General features: G+C 36.4%; 1 protein-coding gene and 1 long non-coding RNA gene across 4 annotated transcripts in view; one reads left to right on the top strand and one right to left on the bottom strand.

The window, feature by feature from the left end:
* Window positions 1-18,017, bottom strand: part of LOC131990691 (cAMP-specific 3',5'-cyclic phosphodiesterase 7B-like) — an 88,476-nt gene extending 70,459 nt beyond the window's left edge. The window contains exons 1-5 of one of the 2 annotated variants that reach the window (XM_059355805.1): window positions 17,863-18,017; window positions 16,007-16,051; window positions 15,752-15,858; window positions 618-662; window positions 363-469 (exon numbers count right to left, since the gene is read on the bottom strand). The gene's annotated coding sequence lies outside the window, so the exon portion shown is untranslated. The remainder of the gene's footprint in view (window positions 1-362; window positions 470-617; window positions 663-15,751; window positions 15,859-16,006; window positions 16,052-17,862) is intronic. The other variant, XM_059355806.1, reaches the window with a different exon arrangement.
* LOC131990693 (uncharacterized) lies at window positions 10,955-15,424 on the top strand. Of its 2 annotated transcripts, none has more exons than XR_009396080.1 (6): window positions 10,955-11,334; window positions 12,047-12,133; window positions 13,066-13,100; window positions 13,217-13,300; window positions 14,487-14,562; window positions 14,670-15,424. It is a non-coding gene; the product is annotated as an uncharacterized LOC131990693 (long non-coding RNA). The 2 variants fall into 2 exon arrangements; XR_009396079.1 differs by having other exon boundaries at window positions 10,957-11,334; window positions 14,661-15,424.
* Window positions 18,018-18,749: the final 732 nt, after the last annotated feature.

Below are 18,749 nucleotides of genomic sequence, written 5' to 3'. Positions count from 1 at the left end.
ACCTGTATCGGTCGACCACTAGTTGTTTTTTTCTAAAATTCACCTTGTTCTTGACTGATTATTTGAAAAATGTGTTGACATACATCTCTTGTTTCATTTATGTCCATAGAGGTGCTAGAACATTTTTCTAGATTTTACCTGAGAGCAAAGATGTTTTGGAAGCAGTTTAGGTACTGCACAGTTTATGAAACCTTAAACTGATATACTTTTCAAGATCCTCATGTTACACCCAACATTACAGTGTCATTTTAGATTTCTGTGTGTTTTTCTTTCATTGAATCAACACCAAACCAATCAAGTGGAGAAAGTAAGGGGCTGGATGTGGTTCACTGGACTGCTGTGGTAATTGGGCTTATAATTACCTCTTTGTCTCCAGATGAAGTCGTGTGGCGCCAGCTTTGTGTGGATTGGTTGGAATCCACTCGTAGGGTCTCTTGAGGAATGACATCAACTTAAAGAAGTTATTTTCCTATGATTTGAATAAAAATAAAAATAATAATGAACATGGATTAATGTTTAGTTTTAAGGCACAGCAGCTGTTTTGCTTGGCATGACATATTTTTATTTTATTTTAAATCAATATGAGCAACATAGAATAAGAGGTTTGCAGTTCTCACCTTTTCGTCCACAGTAAACAGCAGCAGCTCAGGTGTAAAGTATGCCTAGAGCAGACAAGAAAAATAATGGTTAGTAGGACAAATGATCTTTGAAATATTAAATTAGATTTTTTTGTAGATAAAGAAGTCTATATAACAACATACATTAGGTACTTCCACTATTTAAACCAATGCTTGGTAATCATGCCCACTACTTCGTCAAGTGAATGGAAGTAGTTCAGGTGAAAGAGTAAGATAAGAGTAGATAACAGTAAATAAAGCTTAATAAAATGAACTTGAATAATTGATTGAAAAGTACATGTGTAGCAGACAGTATGGAGCTAGTTTACACAGTTGGTTTCCAACAGCCCTGAGATTAACTCACGTTCCTCTTCATCAATTCACAATGTATGTATCCATTATATAAAATTGGATATTGTTAATTTTCCACACAATACAATTTAACTAGGCCTGTCACAATAACACATTTTTAGGACGATATATTTTCCCAGAAACTATCATGCTAAACGATAGTATTGTTAAATCAATGTTGTTTTAGTTTTATAATGATTAGAGCATAATAAGTACATCCTTTTTCACAACAATGCATTTTTAAATCTCGAGAATATTAAACATTGGAATTGAAATGTGGAAAAGAAATATTAAAATATCCTAGATAAATAAAAAATAAAAAAATAAACTATAACCATACAAATGAAACAGATTCTCAGGCTCTGTCAACAAAACATTGAAATGAGATAATCATTATGTATTATATTATTTTATAATCAAAATAACATATAAACAGCTGGAGTGGCTGCTTGGGAAATATCGGGTTTTTTTTGGCAATTCATACCGCCAGTCAAACATTTACAGTACTACTTTAAACACAACACAAAAAAGCACAAAAAGTCATGCATGTAAACAACAATATATTGAGTCCTAAAAACAAAACAGTGTTCATTTTTATGTATCGAACGAAAAGTTGATATCGTAATTATCGTGACAGGCCTAAATTTAAATAATACTTGGAGTGAAGCCAAATTTTTTTAACCGTTATCCAATACTTTTAGCTGAGTATTGCTGTTTGGCCATTACTTTTAGCTAACTAAAGTTTTTTTTACCGATTTATCATGTATTACTTTGAGCTAAAGATAAAGAAGCTGCTGCATTACAAGCTCTGCCTATACAAAGAAATGATAAATACTTCCCGTCTCCGAAGTTAGCGTGGTCGCCTCTCCCGCCACTCGTTTGGAAGTAATGTGAATGTCGATAATAATTAATTTTTACTTTCTTTTGCTAATTTCATATATTTCCACAGCTAATAGTACCATTTAGCAGAGGTGTGACCAAGTCATTGTTTTGCAAGTCACAAGTAAGTCTCAAGTCTTTGCCCTCAAGTCCCAAGACAAGACCGACAAGTCTCAAGTCAAGACGGGCAAGTCTTAAGTCAAGTCCCAAGTCCTACAGTTTGACTTTCGAGTCCTTTTAACAACAGAGTAATAAGTGATATTAAGTAATTCTAAACCTCTCTGTTGTATCTTCCACAGCCTTCAGGAGGAGGAAGAGGAGGGCGAGAAGATGACTTGAGGCGTCTACCGCCCTCGGCCAGCTACATAAATTGGCAAATTCAGACTCCAGGAAGTTACTGGTCCCATACCAAGAAATAGTCAGATACATAACCCCTTAAACTAAGTTTCTGCTAGGTGCTAGGTTTGTATAGACACGAGTTGCATTAATCCATAATCTAATTATTGCCTAATGCTTTAAGTTTGACCCTGAACTACACTAAACATATTGTACACACTATGTACACCTCCATGGCCTTACGTATATTTATTTAAATTTGAGTAAATCTATACCATGGACACAGTCACACTAGGCAACAAAGTTTCCTGTTTACATCCCTGCGGATGTAGAGCCCAGGACCTTCACTTCACTGGAAATTGGACTGATCTTGACAATTTTATGGACTTAACTCAAAGCTGCTTTTTGGAACATTGATGTTTTACATCTCTTCATTGTGAAAAACAATGTGGCTTGAAGTTAAAGTGTTCAAAGCTATGTGTGATTAAAATCTGTTAAACCATTCAAACTCCAAATAAATATACTCTCAATAAATGATCTTTGTCATTAAGCCTTTATTTTCTGGAGGATGAGCCTTTTAAATGAGATGTATACGCAGTCACAATTGATAACTTACACTCTCAATATTATCCTATTAAATATCTAAATGTATGTTCTCGTTTGTCAAAATCAAGTTGTGACAGATTTGGCTGACCTTTATCTGCCTGCTTAAAACTGTCTTAATCAAACTGACATGTAGGGCTGCCACTAAGGATAATCTATCAACTATTTTTTCACATTTTAAAACCCCCCCAAAAATTTGACCATAAAATTAATTTAAATTAAATCAACCATTTGATTTAAGTTTATTTTATTTTGGGGAAAAAAACAAAAAACGTAGTAACGTTGGTCTAACAGCAAGGGGGCCAACTCAGTGTCTTGCATCCTTTGCACCGAACAACGGTAATGAGCACAGGGTGACAGAAAAATGTAATAAAATAAGCAAAACTATGAGCCAGTTCGGAACATTGATGTAAACACAGCGTCTAAGTGCAGCAGCCCTGATGACACAACACTGAAACCTATTTGAGAGGTGAATGATGAATGGTCTGGAAAGTTACTATGTTTACACATCAGAACAGCAAAAAATAGACCTGCACTTATATAGCGCTTTTCTAGTCGCTTTGCGACCACTCAAATCACTTTACACTACAGACTGCGGTCATTCACCCGTTCACACACACATTCATACTGGTGGCAGAGGCTACCCTTAATGGTGCCACTTGCCACCATTGGGAATTCATTCACACAACAATGGACGCAGCATCGGGAGCAATTTGGGGTTCAGTATCTTGCTCAAGGATACTTCGACATGTAGGCTGCCATGGTCAGAGATCGAACCACCAACCATTCGATTAGTATTTAAATTTATGAAAAGGCTGACATGCTTTGCGGTTTTAATTAGCATTTTATTGCCGCTGGTTCACTTTTTAAATCTCAAAACACAGCTCAAGGCTCCTCTGCTTGCTCTGTTTGTAGTTGTTTTTTTGAGGGACAAGCTTTTACTTTTGGCGCTGTTACACTTTCAGAGGTGCATAAGGCCCTGAAATGTTTAGACACAAAAAAATCAGCAGGTCCAGACCATCTTGAACCCTACTTTCTAAAGTTAGCTGCTGATTTTATTGCACCACCTTTAACTTATCTTTTTAATTTATCCCTGGAGACAAACGAAATTCCCCTTCTTTGGAAATCTGCCTTTGTTCTCCCACTGTTAAAAGGGGGGGACCCCACTGTGCTAAACAACTATAGGCCCATTTCCAAACTGTCTGTTTTGAATAAGGTATTGGAATCCATTGTAAGCCAACAACTGAAGGACTTTTTATCAACAAACAGTATTTTATCTGAATTTCAATCTGGTTTTAGGAAACAATATAGCACATCAACAGCTGCTTTAAAAGTGGTAAATGATTTTATTGAATTTTTAGACAACAAGCAACATTGTGCAGCCCTTTTTATTGACCTATCAAAGGCTTTCGATACTGTGGATCATGCCTTATTATTAGAAAGACTCTGCAGCATCGGTTTGTCTGATCAAGCTGTCGGTTGGTTTAAAAACGATCTATCAGATAGATCTCAGTGTGTGCGAGCAGAAGGTATTACTTCTAGCTTTCTTAATGTATCCAAGGGTGTGCCACAGGGATCGGTTCTAGGACCTTTATTATTTACTATTTACATACATTGTCTGGATTGTAAAGCCCCAACCACAAATTTTCACTTTTATGCCGATGACACTGTGATATATTGCTCTGCGTCTACCCCAAATCAGGCTCTCTGTCAGCTCCAAATTGCTTTTAACACAGTGCAACATAACCTGTGTGATTTAAATCTTGTTTTGAATGCTGAAAAGAAAAAGCTCAAGCTGTTCACAAAAGCTAAATCAAAGCCCTCGGACCTCCCTCCTATCACCACTTTGCAGGGCTCTGTCATTGAATCTGTGTCTCGATATAAATATCTGGGAATTATAATTGATGATGCTCTCTCTTTTAAACCTCATATCCAGCAGCTTTTGAAAAAACTAAAGATAAAATTAGGTTTTTACTTTAGAAACAAATCTTGTTTTTCTTTTGAAGCCAAAAAAAGACTTGTTGCTGCAACCTTTTTGTCTGTGTTGGATTATGGTGATGTTTTATGTATGAATGCATCTCCAAAATGCCTACAGTCTTTGGACACGGTCTACCATGGAGCACTGAGATTTGTTACTAATTTTAAAACCCTCACGCACCACTGCACTTTGTATGCTCGGGTTGGGTGGTTTGCCCTGTCCACCTGCAGACACCATCATTGGCATATCCTTATTTATAAAACCATCCTCGGTGTTCTTCCTGCAGAAGTATGCAAACTGAACTGAAACTAATTTTCTGACCAAATTCTGGTGGCTTTTGTCACGTTTTTCCCACCGAACTACCTTCATCAGCTGACAGTGGATCACTGCAGACCAACATGAACAAAGGTCTCAAGAAAAGAGGTATGTTGGGTTTTGGTCAAATTCATTTTCAGACAAATATACTGTTATCTTACATAGTGATGTTACATAATGTTTGAGGTCAATTAGACTATTTGAGCGGTCTAACTCTCAGTTAGAACAAACTTCAGAAAGAGAAATTCAAATATAGTCATTGGGACTGAGGATGAGTACATAAAACGTACTGACAACAAGGTATTTTTATGGAGGCAGAGTGAGTGTTTAAAAAATTCAGTTTTTAAGATAAATTCATTGGGAAGAAAGTATTTTTACAATGAGATATTTCAATAGTAACTTGTACATTAAGTGCATAATCTGAATAATTCCTCACTGATAACCAACAGCATGTGTACACAATATTGTCACATATCCAACGACTTTGCCATAGACTTAGTTTGCGAATAAGTTTAGTTGTAAAGTACTTTACTTTATAGTCAACACTTATATGTTTGTTCATCATCTGGTGTATCTAATCCTTAAATCTGCAAAACATCTGAACGAGCCATCAATACGTCAGAGGAATGTCAACAAATAAATCCAGATGTAGGTTTACTTGTACCAAATAATATACAATCTAGATTTAGTTAACAAGCACATTTAACTCCAGTGAGTATATTTTGCTGTACTGAATTGTTTCTTCATTGTTGCCGTCCCTGTTATGTACTTACGTACTTTTCATACTTTACAGCTCAGCTGAATGTTACCTGTTGTACAACGCATTCGCAACATTTGGGAAAACAACAAAATGGTGAAAACGATGGTTTGCTCCTTTTTTTAAACTCTAAAATAAGACAAAATACACCAGATAACCAGAAACATTATAATTGTGGTGAATATATAGGGAAATAGTAGTTTGTGATTCCAGTCAGCAGTCGGGGGAAGTTCCTTGTTGTTTAACATGGATTTAGCTTAATGGGACATTAGCATTAGCATGTGAGATAGGAGCTTGGAGCTCTTGTTTTACTGTAAACTAGTTTGCTATTGTAATATGGCAAATATATGATGCATTAGTTAAGTTAGTAGAATGCATTTTTTCATGATATTGCATATTTCTGAAGTTGTATGTGTTTTCATGCGGACTGACGTAGTGCTAGCATGATCTTATCATTAGTTTAAACAGTTTGCTGTTGCAGTATTGCAGTTAGGTACTGTTACATGGCCATTATATGATATATTTCATAATTATAATGTGTTTTTGATGATACTGCAGCTTTCCATCAAGTGTGTGGACAATGCTGAGGGAATTTCTGGTGAGATCGTCTATGGAGAGAAAACATTCCCCATTCCCTCTCAACAAGTAAGGTTTATACTATCTTGTTTTAGGTACAAAGTCACAGACTTATTTGGGATTTGAGGCTAAAGTACTGTTCATGTTTTACTTCTGCAGTTTGTGAGAAGTACTAAAATTCATACTTTATTTTCTGTTAACATGTTGAAATAACTAAACAATTAATGTTGAAAGATACATCCACAAGTGTTAGAAGTATGTCCAGCTACTGCAGCTTTAATAACACTTTGTGTCTGGATGTGTGCAGAACTGGTGAAGTGACTGAATCAGTCAAGTTCTAACATTGGCAATGCTAGCTAGAAAACAGGGGAATTAATTACAATGGTAACACGAACATTATAATGTTGTTGTTTTTTAATGATATTGCATATTTCTTAATTTGTATGTATTTTGATGTGGACTGACGTAGTGCTAGCATGGCATGGAATTCACCATTAGTTTAAGCAGTTTGCTGTTGCAGTAGTGCAGTTTGGTACTGTAATATTGCCATTATATGACACATTTCATTATCATAAGACATTTTTGATGATGTTGCAGCTTTCCACCAAGTGTGTGGACAATGCTGAGGGAATTTCTGGTGAGATCGTCTATGGAGAGAAAACATTCCCCATTCCTTCTCAACAAGTAAGGTTTATACTATCTTGTTTTAAGTACACAGTCACATACTTATTTGGGATTTGAGGCTAAAAAGGACTGTTCATGTTTTATATCTGCAGTTTGTGAGAAGTACTAAAACTCATACTTTATTTTCTGTTAATACGTTGAAATAACTGAACAATTAATGTTATTTTTTTAACTACTCATTCCACCTCCACAAGTAAGATTTATAATATTAAGTTTGAAGTGAACAGTCAAAATACTTTGTGAACAAACTGTTACAAAATTTCAATAAGAGAAATTCAAATAGACTTGGGATTTGGTAAGAGTAGTGCTTTATAAATGATACTATTAGTCTGTGACAAGTGGTTAATTTCACTCTTCTGCTTTTAACATGTTTAAATAACTGAGCAATTGAAAGAAACAGCAAAAGATACATCCACAAGTGTTAGAAGTTTGTCCAGCTACTGCAGCTTTAATTACAGTTTGTGTCTGGATGTGTGCAGAACTGGTGAAGTGACTGAATCAATCAAGTTCTAACATTAGCAATGCCGGCTAGAAAACAGGGGAAATTAATTACAATGGTTACACAAACTTTACAATGTATTTTTGATGCTGTTGCAGATTTCCAGTGGGAAAGTTGTGGTGAATAACGCTCTCCCTCAACAAGTAATTTGTTTTAAGAGGACATTGACAATGGATATTTTTGATGTAGTTTGTTTAATTCATTCTTTTATCTCCTTGCATTGCTAGGGGACTGCGTTTGATGCTGGAAGTGGACATACCAGGTGACTGTAGATTACTGATATATCCACTGTACTTCACACAGTCATGTCTTACTTTAATGCCATCCCGAATTCATGTTTGTCTGGTCACCTGTTGATGCCACATCCATCTAACTTATGTGTCTCAACTGATGTATTGTAGTTGTGTGAGAAGGCGTCCATTCTCCCTGCCTGCTGATGCAGACACCACCATGGATGGGCGTCCTGATTTAAAGTGATTCAAAGGCCAAGGAGAAGAAGTGGGGACCTGCTCTAAATCAATGTAAATATTGATCCAAAAAAATCCCCTACAAGACAAGTCTATAGGATGTATGGCTTTAAAGTCACTCCACACTTTTTTGTTGTTGTATTTCTCACAGGAGAAGGGGGACCCAGATCTATTGAAGACAACTCTACCTGCAACACACACCTTGCACTCCGTCACAGCTATTAGGAATTATAGACGGGGCGACAAAATTTTCCAAACTGGGCCGTTCATCCACACCCACCACCATCCATCAGCCGATAGATCAAATACCAGCAAAGGCAACTTCAAATAAGCTTTTGGCCATTAGCCTTGTAGTGACAGAGATGGGGTGTCTACAAACCATTTACTAATCCAGTGTTATACACACATCCAGGCCAATGATCTGTTTAGCATACATATGCATTTACTGATCATAAATGACAAGTCAGTAATTAAAAAATGAAGATTGTGACAGTTATATTTCTCCTTTTACCCTTAAAGTGTAACAAGGGTTGTTATCATGATTAATTAAGCTTTTCTTTTCGTGACTCATCATGTATTTTGCCTTATAAACAAAATAGTGACCTGATATGTCTGAAACACTGAAAGTGAACATTTGACTGATTGTCAATTCAGTCTCTCCTTTGTTCTCTCCTCTGGATTTTGTGTCATTAAAATGGAGCAAGTTAATATACTATCTCTGTGCTTTTAATTTTACCCACCATCCAATATAGTTGGGTTTAGTCTGAGTCCTGACTGAAAGAGTAAGTGAATAGTCTATTCAAAGTCTATTTGGATAATACATGTTTATATAGTACATGCCATGTGTTTTGTTTTTCTTCAGTGGCCAGAACAGCATAGTGCAGCAACACACATACTGTAGATAACATTTAAAAGGACTGGACATGTGGTGGATAACTATTTTGTGTTCACTTTATTTTTATTATTATAATTTTATATGTATTTTTAGCCAGCCCCTTTTTATTATTCAACTTTTTTATTGGGTGTTTGTTTTTGCCTTTATTTATTTAACAGCTGGTTCAAGTTGTTCGTTTCATTACAGTTGTGTCTTGTGGGCCCCCGGCCTTGGAGGCAGTGTGAGAAAAAGCCAACAGGGGCCTCCACATCAGTTAAACTGTTATCTCTGGAGGCCAAGGCCTGAGTTATTGCCATGACAAGAGACAGGTCATGTCAGCTACATCTTAGCTGGCAAGTAACCTCCATGTGACCTGGGGTACCCTCTGGGAGAAGAACCCAATAGGTCACTTCCCTCAGATCAAGTTTAATTTAATGCTGTTGTGGGTGCATTTAAAAAAATCAATGAAAAATCTAAATGGTAGAACTTTGAGGCCACACCCTCAAATTATTAAAGAGTGGGAGGATGACATGAAGAAGTGGCCTCAAATTACATACAAGGACATTTTAACTATTGTGTGGTGTCCCGGTGGCTCACACTGGTAGAGCGCATACCATTAAGGCTGAGTCCTTGCTGCGGTGGACCCAGGTTTGAATCTGGCCTGAGGTCCCTTTGCCGCATGTCTCCCCCTTTCTGTCTGTCACTGTCTAATAACGCATCAAATAAACAAAAACAAAAGAGGTTTGCCAACATTACATGATTGCAAAAATTATCTCATCCAACCAAAATAATGGCTAACTTAAAAAAATCCATGTCAATTCAAGGGTACGCTACATTTGGAACGCTGCCAACAGGGGAACTGAAGCCGTTGTCGATATACTTTTCAAAGCTACCAGACTCCATTGACAAAAACATTAATTTTACCTCGCAGAACACCCGAGTTGATGGTTTACTGCTGCCTTGATCATTTATTTTGTTGGTTGGTTTTTGCTTGCTCATAACCATTTTAAACCACCAAAGTCACACTATAACACCACCTCACTAATTAACTAACTAACTAATCAAGGCCAAAGGAGACCAGCAACTGATGTATTATGTAAGGTAAAATTACTGCTTTTGACAAAGGAGTCTGGAGGTTTTGAAGCGTGCATAGATGGATGAAATGACAGCATTGGAGTCCAAGACAAATTTCCTTCCAAGGACAATAAAGTGTATCTTATTTTATCTTAATGACTTCAGTTGCCTGTCAGAGAGGGCTGTCAGGTGGCGAAGGTAAGCAGACAATATATTCTAAACATAGTGTACACTTCTTCTGATATTGATTTATTAGGTGGTCCTTTAGATAGGAGTCTAAAATACATTTACATAGTACATTGCTTAGCTTCGGTGTCAAGCAAAGTAATACAATGACTATGGATAATAGATACCTCATTCAACCCCACTTCAAAAACCCAAACAATCCCTCAATATATCTGTTTTAAAAACAAAGTCGTATTTGTCATTGGCAGGTTGCCACAATAGGTTAGCCACTTGGACTAAGCTGCTTAGTAGCTACTAGAACCCCAAAATATAAAGATAAATAAGATAAAGTGCCTATCTTTTAAAGCAATGAAAAGATGCTGTAAAGACGCTTTTATTAAAAGACCCCAAATAAATTTATCGTTGTCATACTTGAGCGATTATTCCACTACCCCAATGAGATATATACACAACTTGTACTTTTCACATTTCCTGTGGATTATTTATGAAATGTGTGTTTTAGTTTGTCAGAATTAAGTTGTGGGAGATTTTGCTGACCCTTAACTGTCTGTGTAGAACTACATTCATCTCAGTGACAGTTGAGTATTGAATAGTTAATGTGGGGTTCACTGTCTACTTTAAAAACTAAGTGTGATTTGGTGTCTATATCAAAGCAATGGAATGAACCACTTGAAGTAGTGAGGGTCAAATTACAACACCACATTTCTGTAACCTTGTGAAATCCTCATGACTTAACTATTAACGAGCTCATAGAGCTAACAGTAAGTTCACTTCCTACTAATGGTCACGACCACACAGTAGGCCGGTTGTGTTTTTGGTTGTTGTCACTTTGTAGCATTTTTTCCCTGCTTGTTGTCCATTTGTTGACAAATTGCTGTGTTTGTGTTTAGTCTACTTGAATTTGTTTGCAGTGTGTTGAGCTCTCACAGCTGCCGTAGGGTTGGGTATTTTTTTAAAGCTTCTTATCTTTGGAATTCTAGGGAGGAGTTGCACAACTATTTGAGGGAGTATATGCAGTTTTTTGCCAACACAGAAAACTCAACTTCCATTTTGGGTGTGAGACAGCGGACTAAAAGCAGACCAACTGGAACAAAGACAAGGAATAATCAAGGATGTACAATGATCTCAAGAAAAAAAGGTATGTTACTTTTTGCCAAAGGTCATTTAATGATGACGTTCTTGTTTTGAGGGTCAGTTAGACAGCAGTGATGTCTAACTCTCTTTTAAAAAAAACTTTAATAAAGAAGACTTCAACAAGAGAAATCCATGTATGCTTGTTTGGGGTTTGGGAGCAGTAGCGGTACGCAAAAAGTGCTGCCAACGACAAGTCGTGTGGAGATTTTCTTTTATGAAGGGAGAGATGTTCTCTTATATCAAGCAAAAGGCTTCATGTATTTCTCTAAAAAAGCATTTTAACCTTCTCAGCACTGCTGTACATTCATTTATACAATGCTGCTTAAAATACGCAACACTCGCGTGGTTTGACGTTATTGCATCATCCATTACGTGCGATTCATTTTGGAGGAGGAGGGAGAACGGCCATGGCTTCTGGCAATAAGATAACCCGTGTAAGTTTACACATTTTAGACTGAAATGGGCATGCCTGTACAACTATTAAGCAACATATGTGGAAACTGCAGTTTGGGAAGTAACTTTTTGTGTTTTGACATGTTTGATTGTTTGAATCAGAGTCATGTGCGTTAAGACCACTAGCATTAGCACTGCTAGCATGTTGAGGAATTCATCATTAACATTAGCAATTGACTGTTACAGCGGCACAGTTTGATGTTGTAATATAAGCAATATATTATATGTTTCTTAATGGTAATACAATTTTGATGATCCTGCAGATCTCCATCGAGTGTGTTGACAATGCAGGTGGACTTCTTGGTGTAGTCATCCAAGAGGACAAAACATTCCCTATTGCTTCGCAACAGGTACGTTTTAAACTATCTAGTTATAAGTGCACGGTCACAGGCTTATCTGAAATCTGGGAGAAGTAGTAACTGCTGGAGTATGAGTGTTATATTGGTCCAACTACTGCAGCTGTAATAGCTACACTCCGTGTCTGCATGTGTAACAAGGGTTGTTATCATGATTAATTAAGCATTACATTTCGTGACTCATCATGTATTTCGCCTTATAAACAAAATGATGACCTGATCTGTCTGAAACACTGATAGTGAACATTTGACCGATTGTGGGGAAGTTCTCTCCTCTGGATTTTGTGTCATTAAAATGGAGAAAGTTAATATACTATCTCTGTGCTGTAATAGCTACACTCAGTGTCTGCATGTGTGCAGAATTGGTGACCTAACCCAAGAGATGTGTGTGGTAGTAACATTAGTAATCTTAGCGTAGCAAACAGGGAAAATGTATTAATTAAAAATGTATTAAAATATGTTGTAGTACATGGATGAAGGAAGGTTTACATGGGGCAGGTAAACTCACTATTATTAAGGCTGTTATTGTGATTTTCGAATTATCATTATTATCTTTATTTTATTCAGATTTTCAAGTTGCCTATCAATTTAGGTATAAGTATGTCTTTGTAAGAGTATTGTGATAGAGTTTAAATGCTTTTGCAAGATTGTGATTTTGATTTTATTTATTATTCTTTTAAAACCATTTCTTTCTTTTTATGTTTTGATGAAAAGACTTGACATGTTTACAAGATGTAGAGCAACATGTATGTGCGGTTTTGTTTTTCTTCAAATAAAAAGTTTAATAACAAAAAATATGTTGTAGTGAATAACAATGACCCTCACCAAGTAACGCTGCAACTAGTTCATTTTTATTGTACATTTATAATGGATATTATTTGATATATTTTGTTTTATGGATTCTTTTTTTGTCCTTGTATTACTAGGGGCCTGCTTTTGGTGCTGGACATGGACATCACAGGTTACTGTAGTTTACAGATTTGCACAGTCTTACTTTCATCATCTTGAATTAATGTCTCTCTGGATATGCGTTGTTGCCACTAATCAATCAAACTTATTTCTCTCTCTGTTGTATAGTTCTGTGAGACCTTTCCAATCCCCTCATGAGGATGAGGCCATGGAGTGTGATCCTCCAGATACTAAAACTGATTCAAATGGAAGGTAAAGTGGGCTTGGATCTTCACTTATTAAGTTAACATTTTCTTGATAGACCTTTTATCACACTTATAAAAGGGGTATATATATTTAGGGGCATATAGCAGGTCAACAGTAGATCATCTGAAAGCTGTGAACCTGAAGATAAATTTGAGATGCAGCTCAGAACTGCAAGTTGTTCTAGTCATAAATCGGTAATTAACATGCTGTTAGTGAGGCGCCTATTCAAATTCTGAATGTTTATAGTGAGTAAGGGCCTAAAACGTTAAGATGGAAGTGTATGAAGGCCATTCTTTTGCTCAATTACGTCTTATATGTTTATTGTGGCATGTTTTGGCTTGATATTATTTTATACACAGATTTGGTGCTAAATTTGACCTTTTTTGAGGACTTGGGAATTGGTAAAAATGGGCATAAAATCCTCTGAAATTCTACATTAAGACACAAAGACCTTGAGGGACACCAAAGAACAATCAATGCTGTGATCTGATATCAAAAACTTCTGACATTTTGGATATGCCATACGTATTGCATATTTCAACAATTGGATGGCGAGCACTTCTATTGTGAAAATTCATCAGAAACCCACATATTGTCAAAATACCTAAGTAAGCTTTACATCTTCTGAAAGCTCTAGGTTGCTTTAGTTTGTAGTTGAAAAGTTTCATGAGGCTTTGATATCCCAGAAGCCACATACAGAATTGGAATGATGGATTATTATCATATTCCAACTCTGTGAGGTCACAGCAGGTCATTTTATACAGTGAGGTCAAGTTTCAAAAAATGCTCTCGCTACAATGACAAGGCTCCTATGCAGACTAAAATCATTACACATGAATACAGTTGGGACCAACAGCCACAGCTTTCCAGTCATACCCAATTCTATCTTGCTACACCACCTACTGCCAAGTGCTATGAATTTGCAACTGCAAAAAATAGTGTATATGTAAAAAAAAAAAAATTAATGAAAAAGAATGAAATACATATAAGAACTGAACAAATTGTGATTATTACTTATTTAATATTAGTTCCGAAAATCAATCATATGGAAAATAGCAGTGCAGGCAGAAATAACATAAAATGGTACCTTGATAACTGTCTTTGGCCATAAAAATCATGACCCATCTAACACTACCAGACTAAATTAATGTTTATGCATGGCTTAAAGGCAGATTTTCTATTTCCCATGCAGCAATGGGGCGCTACCTGTATCCTTCACTGATGACGATGAAGTCCCCATGGAGGTGAACTAGCAGGTCTAACAGCTGGTAAGTTTTCTTTCATGCCATGACAGGTTGATGGCTAATGTGACGACCCTGATAGCTGTATGTCTGTCTCCTTTAACCTTGCATTACTCTGTCTCCAGTTGATGCAGCCTGATCAGGAGCACCTGGGCCCGGTGCTCCACAGGAAATAAAAGGCCCAGCTTCCTGGAGCTCTCTCTCTCTCTGCCCTGCTGACACCAGAAGTCCTGTTGCTATTTTGTTATAGTTTTGTTTGCTGTTTATTTGTGCATCACAACACCACATCCACATTTACACACATCCACATGCACACTACTGATGTTACTGATTTTCACACCTCATTCTTGTATTTAGTTTACTTTTTATATATACTTTTGGAAATAAACCAACAGAATTATTGGCATCTTGTCTCTTCCCGGTTTTTGTCATGGCCTAGAGCCAGGTTTATGACACTAATGATTCTTCAGAGCCAGTTTTCCAATATTTTTTTTTGCCATTTCAAAACAGAGTAAACTCTTATTTCAGTGAATATGTGACTCATGCAACCTGCTTTGCATCCCTTAGAATCATGCCAGTCCAGAAGCATCAACCCTTCAGATGAAAAGATGTCCAGCAAATGGCTGCTAAGATGTTAAAATATTGATTTGTATCTGTGCTGTAGCAGTATTAACCTAGTCTACAGTATTGTAATAAAATGGCAAGCCGAACAAGCTTTACTTTGTAGTTGACTGTGTGATATAGGAAGTATTGCTGTATGGCAAAAAAACTGGATTGCATTGGTACTGATGTTACTGTATGTACTGTATGACAACAGTGATTACATCTCATGAACATAGTATTATTTTTTGCATATGATGTATAATAAAATGGTTGCTTTTTTCTAAAATTCACCTTGTTCTTGACTGATTATTTGAAAAATGTGTTGACATACATCTCTTGTTTTATTTATGTCCATAGAGGTGCTAGAACATTTTGTTTTTAGATTTTACCTGAGAGCAAAGATGTTTTGGAAGCAGTTTAGGTACTGCACAGTTTATGAAACCTTAAACTGATATACTTTTCAAGATCCTCATGTTACACCCAACATTACAGTGTTATTTTAGATTTCTGTGTGTTTTTCTTTCATTGAATCAACACCAAACCAGTCAAGTGGAGAAAGTAAGGGGCTGGATGTGGTTCACTGGACTGCTGTGGTAATGGGGCTAATAATTACCTCTTTGTCTCCAGATGAAGTCGTGTGGCGCCAGCTTTGTGTGGATTGGTTGGAATCCACTCGTAGGGTCTCTTGAGGAATGACATCAATTTAAAGAAATTATTTTCCTATGATCTGAACAAAAATAAAAATAATAATGAACATGGATTAATGTTTAGTTTTAAGGCACAGCAGCTGTTTTGCTTGGCATGACATATTTTTATTTTATTTTAAATCAATATGAGCAACATAGAATAAGAGGTTTGCAGTTCTCACCTTTTCGTCCACAGTAAACAGCAGCAGCTCAGGTGTAAAGTATGCCTAGAGCAGACAAGAAAAATAATGGTTAGTAGGACAAATGATCTTTGAAATATTAAATTAGATTTTTTTGTGGATAAAGAAGTCTATATAACAACATACATTAGGTACTTCTACTATTTAAACGAATGCTTGGTAATCATGCCCACTACTTAGTCAAGTGAATGGAAGTAGTTCAGGTGAAAGAGTAAGATAAGAGTAGATAACAGTAAATAAAGCTTAATAAAATGAACTTGAATAATTGATTGAAAAGTACATGTGTAGCACAGTATGGAGCTAGTTTACACAATTGGTTTCCAACAGCCCTGAGATTAACTCACGTTCCTCTTCATCAATTCACAATGTATGTATCCATTATATAAAATTGGATATTGTTAATTTTCCACACAATACAATTTAACTAGGCCTGTCACGATAACACATTTTTAGGATGATATATTTTCCCAGAAACTATCACGCTAAACGATAGTATTGTTCAATCAATGTTGTTTTAGTTTTATAATGATTAGAGCATAATAAGTACATCCTTTTCCACAACAATGCATTTTTAAATCTCGAGAATATTAAACATTGGAATTGAAATGTGGAAAAGAAATATTAAAATATCCTAGATAAATAAAATTTTTTTTAAAAAACTATAACCAAACAAATGAAACAGATTCTCAGGCTCTGTCAACAAAACATTGAAATGAGATAATCATTATGTAGTATATTATTTTATTATCAAAATAACATATAAACAGCTGGAGTGGCTGCTTGGGAAATATCGGGGTTTTTTTGGCAATTCATACCGCCAGTCAAACATTTACAGTACTACTTTAAACACAACACAAAAAAGCACAAAAAGTCATGCATGTAAACAACAATATATTCAGTCCTAAAAAAAAGCAGTGTTCATTTTTATGTATGAACGAAAAGTTGATATCGTAATTATCGTGACAGGCCTAAATTTAAATAATACTTGGAGTGAAGCCAAATGTTTTAACTGTTATCCAATACTTTTAGCTGAGTATTGCTGTTTGGCCATTACTTTTAGCTAACTAAAGTTTTTTCACCGATTTATCATGTATTACTTTGAGCTAAAGATAAAGAAGCTGCTGCATTACAAGCTCTGCCTATACAAAGAAATGATAAATACTTCCCGTCTCCGAAGTTAGCGTGGTCGCCTCTCCCGCCACTCGTTTGGAAGTAATGTGAATGTCAATAATAATTAATTTTTACTTTCTTTTGCTAATTTTATACATTTCCACAGCTAATAGTACCATTTAGCAGAGGTTTGACCAAGTCATTGTTTTGCAAGTCACAAGTAAGTCTCAAGTCTTTGCCCTCAAGTCCCAAGACAAGACCGACAAGCCTTAAGTCAAGTCCCAAGTCAAGACAGGTAAGTCCCAAGTCAAGACCGACAAGTCTCAAGTCAAGTCCCAAGTCAAGACAGGTAAGTCTCAAGTCAAGACCGACAAGTCTCAAGTCAAGACCGACAAGTCCCGAGTCAAGTCCCAAGTCAAGGCCGACAATCTTAAGTCAAGTCCCATGTCCTACAGTTTGACTTTCGAGTCCTTTTAACAACAGAGTAATAATATTTACCTACATCATGTATGCTTTTAAAAATCTGTATTTATTTATCAAACTTTGCATAACAAGTGCAAGAGCATATTGCACTTTAACTAGTTCCACAGTTATACAGTCTATGATTCCAGAGCAGTTTCTGCCCTGTCTTGTCTCATCTGTGTGTTTGTTTTCCTCACTCGTTTAGCACTGCTGCTAGCAAAGTTACTTAGCCGAGAAGCTAGCGTTAGCGTTCATTCAAAACTTACCTTTCTTTGTGCAACTTCAAATGTCGGACGAAGTTGGAAGTTGTTGCATCTCCGTCTGTAATCTTCGACTTCTTCTTCTTCTTCTTCGCAGATTTTACATACTGCAATTAGTTTTTTGTTAACCACTTTGATATCATTTTTGCCAACTGGCGCCTTTTTAACAGTTATTTTGTTGTCCTGCAATTTGATTGGATGCATGCTGTCGGGTCAAAATAACGTGGATCCAATTTGATTGGATGTTGTGCCGACAAGCACTCGTCACACACACAGACAGGAGGGACGCACACATTTACCCAAAGAGAGATAGAGCCGCGGCCTTTAGTAATATACTTTTTAACTTAACTTGACTTTCAAGTCAAGAGGCTCAAATCACAAGTTATTAAGTCCAAGTCGGGTTGCAAGTCTCTTTACATTTTGTCAAGTCGAGTCAAAAGTCATTAAATTCATGACTCGAGTCCACACCTCTGCCATTTAGTTACGAAAATCTGTTGGCTAGGACGTTCGTAAACGGTTATGACCACAGACATGTCTATTATATATATATATATGTCTATGGTTATGACAGTTTGGCTAACGTTATCTGTTCTCGTGAGATTTTGAGTAACTAACGCCATGTTGTCAAATCTCGCGAGAGTGCGGTGCTGATAAAGAGACAGGTGTCGAACAAAGAAAAGTGCCAATTTTGTGTCAGCATATAGCATATGGCTCTTAAAACCGCCTCCAATCCCATATTTATTTTTGGTATCTCTGAGCAAAAAGACATAATCTGTGCTCACTTTCATTTCTCCCATTTCAATCATGACACTCAGGCCCCCAGTGCAAGACACTACCTAGGATATCAGCATTCCTTCAACATTGCAGCTGAGTTCAGTGACATATCAACTACA

This window comes from Centropristis striata, chromosome 18, assembly GCF_030273125.1.
Source record: "Centropristis striata isolate RG_2023a ecotype Rhode Island chromosome 18, C.striata_1.0, whole genome shotgun sequence".
Classification (NCBI taxonomy): domain Eukaryota; kingdom Metazoa; phylum Chordata; class Actinopteri; order Perciformes; family Serranidae; genus Centropristis; species Centropristis striata.
Note: the sequence above shows the minus strand (reverse complement) of the source record. Positions and strands in the feature narration are given on the sequence as shown.